This window comes from Procambarus clarkii, chromosome 6 (genome assembly GCF_040958095.1).
Source record: "Procambarus clarkii isolate CNS0578487 chromosome 6, FALCON_Pclarkii_2.0, whole genome shotgun sequence".
In the NCBI taxonomy this organism is placed as follows: Eukaryota; Metazoa; Arthropoda; class Malacostraca; order Decapoda; family Cambaridae; genus Procambarus; species Procambarus clarkii.
The window spans coordinates 16,567,390-16,574,300 of record NC_091155.1 but is presented as its reverse complement, the minus strand read 5'-3'; positions in this window follow the sequence as shown (position 1 = coordinate 16,574,300).

The following is a 6,911-nucleotide window of genomic DNA, read 5'->3' as shown; positions in this document are numbered from 1 at the left end:
TCATGGATGAAAAATTTTCTGACTGATAGAAAAATGAGGGCAGTAATCAGAGGCAATGTATCAGAATGGAGAAATGTCACAAGTGGAGTACCACAGGGTTCAGTTCTTGCACCAGTGATGTTTATTGTGTACATAAATGATCTACCAGTTGGTATACAGAATTATATGAACATGTTTGCTGATGATGCTAAGATAATAGGAAGGATAAGAAATTTAGATGACTGTCATGCCCTTCAAGATGACCTGGACAAAATAAGTATATGGAGCACCACTTGGCAAATGGAATTTAATGTTAATAAATGTCATGTTATGGAATGTGGAATAGGAGAACATAGACCCCACACAACCTATATATTATGTGAGAAATCTTTAAAGAATTCTGATAAAGAAAGAGATCTAGGAGTGGTTCTAGATAGAAAACTATCACCTGAGGACCACATAAAGAATATTATGCAAGGAGCCTATGCTATGCTTTCTAACTTCAGAATTGCATTTAAATACATGGATGGCGATATACTAAAGAAATTGTTCATGACTTTTGTTAGGCCAAAGCTAGAATATGCAGCTGTTGTGTGGTGCCCATATCTTAAGAAGCACATCAACAAACTGGAAAAGGTGCAAAGACATGCTACTAAGTGGCTCCCAGAACTGAAGGGCAAGAGCTACGAGGAGAGGTTAGAAGCATTAAATATGCCAAAACTAGAAGACAGAAGAAAAAGAGGTGATATGATCACTACATACAAAATAGTTACAGGAATTGATAAAATCGACAGGGAAGACTTCCTGAGACCTGGAATTTCAAGAACAAGAGGTCATAGATTTAAACTAGCTAAACACAGATGCCGAAGAAATATAAGAAAATTCACCTTCGCAAATAGAGTGGTAGACGGTTGGAACAAGTTAAGTGAGAAGGTGGTGGAGGCCAAGACCGTCAGTAGTTTCAAAGCGTTATATGACAAAGAGTGCTGGGAAGACGGGACACCACGAGCGTAGCTCTCATCCTGTAACTACACTTAGGTAATTACACTTAGGTAATTACACACACACACACACACACACACACACACACACACACACACACACACACACACACACACACACACACACACACACACACACACACACACACACACACGATTTGAGGAATCGACCGGGTAAACGAGGATAAACTATTCAACACTGGTGGGACGCGAACAAGGGGACACTGGTGGAAACTGAGTACCCACATGAGCCACAGACGTTAGAAGGAACTTTTTCAGTGTCAGAGTAGTTAACGGATGGAATGCATTAGGCAGTGATGTGGTGGAGGCTGACTCCATACACAGTTTTAAATGTAGATATGATAGAGCCCAGTACGCTCAGGAATCTGTACACCAGTTGATTGACAGTTGAGAAGCGGGACCAAAGAGCCAAAGCTCAACCCCCGCAAGCACAAATAGGCGAGTACAAATAGGTGAGTACACACACACACAAAAAAAAAAGAAACCCGGATTTCTAGCAAACATATAAACATAGTTCACACATATAAACGGAGCTCTACAAATCAAGGGACCCAGAATGTGGAATGACCTTCCCAATCATGTTTAAGACTGTACCTCCCTCAACCAGTTTAAGATAAAAACTAAGCACTACCTAATAAATTCCCTGTAACCTACCTTACCCCTATATTGTCAACCCATGTCTGGTTTTTTAAACAACCCTGTTTGTCGACCTAATTGTATTTGTGCTGCTTTTTCTGCCATGTTCCCCTCTTATTTTTATTTTTATTTGTTCTCAACACATTTTATACTTTAATCTCAATTAGTATTAAGTTTTAGTCTTTAATGTTTTTCCTACCCGAAACACTTTGCGTAATAGTGGCTTTAGGCATTGTATGTACTAGCTCTATCTATAAATCTATCAATTTTTGTATAACCTCTTGTATGTATTTTACCTGAATAAACATTTATTTATTATTATTTATTATAGAGCCTTAGCAAACAAACCTGGAGCACTAGTACACAAACAATCGCTGAAGCACAACCATGCACGAACCGAAGCCTGACCATGCACAACCCACAGTCTAAGTGGGTTGCCCCTAAGCCCCGGAGCCCGACCAGTTATTTAACCAGAGCCCGACCAGATGTGTAACCGGAGCCCCACCAGTTGTGTAACCAGACCCCGACCAGTTGTGTAACCACAAGCCTAGCATGAACGAACCAAACAACCTCTGGATCACAACCATGCATGAACTGAAGCCCAACCATTCACAACCCAAGTGACACCCCCGGAGCCCGACCAGTTGTGTAACCGATGCTTGACCAATTGTGTAACCGGACCCCGACCAGTTGTGTAACCGCACGCCTATGTCTACTTAGACTGTAGATGGTGCGCCCCCACATGAATTATTGCATCCAGGCATGAAGACCTCATCTTCAGAAAGACACAGCTGCTCTGGAGCCATGTCTTACCAGAGCTATGGAGCTACGTCTTACGACAAAAATCATACCAGAGCTTAGTCATCTGTTGTATCAGGAACGGTTGAGGGCCACAAGGCTAACACCACCACAAACCAGGCATGACAGGGTGGACTTCGTAGAAACCTTTAAAATACTAAACAATTTGGAGAATGTCGATCAGGACAATGTCTTCAAAAGGTCAGATATTACACGAGCAAGGAGCAACGGGTTCACACTCAACAAGCCAGAATGCTTTTTCACCCACAGGGTTGTAAACCAGTGGAACCGCCTATCCGCCGAAGCAGTAAACGCCAAACCTCTGCTGGGTTTTAAAATAAAGCTGGAAAAGATCATCAGAACAAATGGGGGGGACCTTTGACATGCCGCCGGCTTACTGCCCTCATCGAGGCCACTAGTTAGTGGCCCTCAGGTAAATTCAGTTCCCGGAGGGGTGTCCCCGCTCCTTCCTGTTGGGAAGTTGTTCATCTTTTGTAGTATCATACTATCATGCAAGAGGAACCACACATCTATGGTTCATCCAATAATATCAGCAGACTTCTAGATGTTACTACTGCTCAGCTTAGACTCGGTTACAAGTATCTCTGGGAATTCTCATTATCTGCTGATGTAGACCTGACCAAATGTAAACTGTATCAAGATTGTAACTTGCTTAGCTTAATGAATTGTGGGGTTCAGTCCCTGAGCCCATTATGTGCCTCTGTAACTCTTTCCACTACCGCCCACAAGATGGGTATGGGGTGCATAATAAATGAACTAAACTAAACTATTGCAGTATTTGTACATTGGCCTGTCGCTTGTCACTAAACTTAGTTGTTAACTATTAACTTGATGAAATAATATTACCTTATACGCGAGAATAATTCTGAATACACAGCGATAATATTGACGAATGCGGCTTTGGGTCGGGCGGCGGTGTAGGGGAGCCTGGCCTGAGGACAGGCAACTGCCCTACTCATACTTCAAGTGAAAATAATTGCCAACAGAACCTAAATACCGAACCTACTATACGCCTAATTAATTATAGAATATAAAATTAATTTATACGCGATAAAAACTATTTTTAATACACAGTACATGAAAGACGATAATAAATGCGTCTTGGGATGTGGGAGGAGACGACCGTTGCGTTAACGAGCCTAGCCTGACGACGGGGTAGTTTAACAATGGGGAAGTGTATTCTACATAATATCCTACCCATATAATGTTGGCAAATTATGATCCTCAAAATCTTCCACAATATCCGAGAGAGGACAGACTATTTAGCATTAGTGGTATACAAACATTTGAATACTACAGAACCCGGATGAAAAAAAAATACGGAAACAATGACCCTGGAGACATTACAAAACTCAATGTTATAATAGCGAGCAAATGTATAATGCATTAAGCATTGTAGGTGGAGGTAGACTATACATTCATGCGTACCTCCCAACTGCTCAGATATATTTGAAAAAAAAAACTTATCAGCCTTACCTACACGGGAGCCACATGCTAACGCCGCCGCTGCTTCCTGACGACTGACTGGGTCGTCGTCGATGATCCGTAGCGACCAACCGACCCAGAGACTCCCTGCCTAAAATTATTTGAACGCATATTGAAATTCCTAGCGTATAGCGCCAGGAATGTGTAAATTAATATTTATATCCATTATAGGCCTGTCTAAAGTAATTTATAGATCTGAATATCATATATTGTCTAACAAACGAATTATTTAAGTTAAGATTTTAATTATGCCAGATACAAGTCTCATCTGGCCTTTAAGTCTCATCGCACACAAGAAGATTCGTCGGCGGATTTTTTTTATTTATTTATAAAAAAACAGTTTTTAAATTCTTGTAAAGCCACTAGCACGTATAGCGTTTCGGGCAGGTTCTTAATCCTATTTTTTTCCCCGAATACGACCCGCCAAATCGTTTAACAACCTATTTACTGCTGGGTGAACAGTTAAGGATTGGCGCCCAGTCAATCCTTCCCGGCCAGGATACGAACCCAGGTCAAAGGGCTAACGAAGAGCTGGACGCGTGCTTTACCACTGCGCCACAGAGACTGCTCCGTGGCGTAGTGGAATTTTGAATTTTGAAACCTGACTAACATAGCTCAACCCAACCTAACGTAACCCAAATCAAACCAATCTAATTCAACCGAGCCCAATGCAGCCTAACCTTAATAACATAACCTAATACAGCCTAGCATAACAATACATCCAGATTTAAAACAGAAAATAATGAGTTTAGCCGAATCGTCTCGTGTCCGCGTGTAACCAGAACCCGACCAGTTGTGTATCTATACTGACCTAGCAAACAAACACCTGCAGACGAGGAGTCTCAATAACGTGGCTGAAATATGTTGACCAAACCACACACTAGAAAGTGAAGGGACGACGACGTTTCGGTCTGTTCTGGACCATTCTCAAGTCGATTGTGAGAATGCACAATTGACTTGAGAATGGTCCAGGACGGACCGAAACGTCGTCGTCCCTTCACTTTCTAGTGTGTGGTTTGGTCAACAAATACCTCACCTAACCAGACAAACACCCCCCTTACTCTACCAAGCACACTGAGAGCCGTACCAAAGTTGGGAGGGTCCACAGACAAGAACGTGGTTGTAAGTATAAGTCCACAGGCATGGGACTTATACTTACAACCTAAACTAGTTACAACTTTGTAACTAGCTCATCAAGATTGTAACTTGCTTAGCTAAATGAATTGTGGGGTTCAGTCTCTGAGCCCATTATGTGCCTCTGTAACCCTTTCCACTACCGCCCACAAGATGGGTATGGGGTGCATAATAAATGAACTAAACTAAAAAATACTCTCCTTCTAGTGTGTGGTCTGGTCAACATACTTCAGCCACGTTATTGCGACTCATAGCCTGCATAAATACCGAGAAAACTTTACATACCATGCCCGATTCTAGGCTCACGTGTGTTTGTTATTGTTGTTGAACGAATGCGCCCACGATCACATGTTTACATTCACTGCGATGAAACAAACAACTTTTAATTTTATTCAGCTTTTTATATCAACTGTTTTACTTCAATTATTTTTCTGTTATTGGTTCTAAATATAACTAATATTTGCTTCTTTCTTATGCTATTTGTAATTAATGTCATAAAGCTTTACGATCTGAATGCACCAAACTGTGCCTTTTCATATTTCCAAGCTTAAGTTGCCAAATTGTAGGGTCTGTACAATTACCCAACTTCAAATTCAAATGTTTATTCAGGTAAAGTACATACATAAAAGGTGTGATACTAATATTGATGTATTTATAGATAGAGCTAGTACATACAATGCCTGAAGCCACTATTAAGCAAAGCGTTTCGGGCAGGAAAAACACTAAAGACTAAAACTTAATACTAATTGAGATTAAAGTATAAAATGTGTTGTGAACATATAAAAATAATAAAGGGGGGAACATGGCAGAAAAACAGCAAAAAATACAATTTGGTCGACAAACAGCATTGTATTAAAAAAATAGCAGACATGGGTGGACATTATAGGGGTAAGGTAGGTTACAGGGAGTTAATTAGGTAGTGCTTAGTTTTTATCTTAAACTGGTTGAGGGAGGTACAGTCTTTAACATGATTGGGAAGGTCATTCCACATTCTGGGTCCTTTGATTTGTAGAGCATTTCTAGTTTGATTAAGTCGTACTCTTGGAATATCAAAAAGGTATTTGTTTCTGGTGTGGTGCTCATGGGTTCTGTTACAACCTTCAATGAAGCTTTTAAGGTTAGGATTAGCATTACAATTCAGCGTTATATATATATATATATATATATATATATATATATATATATATATATATATATATATATATATCTATATATATATCTATATATATATATATATATATATATATATATATATATATATATATATATATATATATATATATATATATATATATATATATATATATATATATATATATATAATACACATGAGAGGATGTGCAGTGACTTAATATCTAACATATTCAGAGATTTGAGTAGGGGTACCGAGTGATGTCTGGGGCCAGAGTTGGATATTGTCCTAATAGCAGCTTTGTGTTGAGTAATTGGAGGACGTAAATGATTTTGGGTAGTAGAACCCCAAGCACAAATACCATAGTTGAGATAAGGATAGATGAGGGTCATCAATTGTGACATTAGCTCCCCACATATGTCAGTTGCTTAGTTTAGAAACTGTACTTGTAGTTGATCTCGAACCCATTGCTGATGTGACGATTAATATTGAATTTTGTAACTAGCTCATCAAGATTGTAACTTGCTTAGCTAAATGAATTGTGGGGTTCAGTCCCTGAGCCCATTATGTGCCTCTGTAACTCTTTCCACTATCGCCCACAAGATGGGTATGGGGTGCATAATATATGAACTAAACTAAAAACTGATATTAACAAGTAGAATGGGTATTTGTAATAATATCTTTCATAAATAGCCACAAAACAT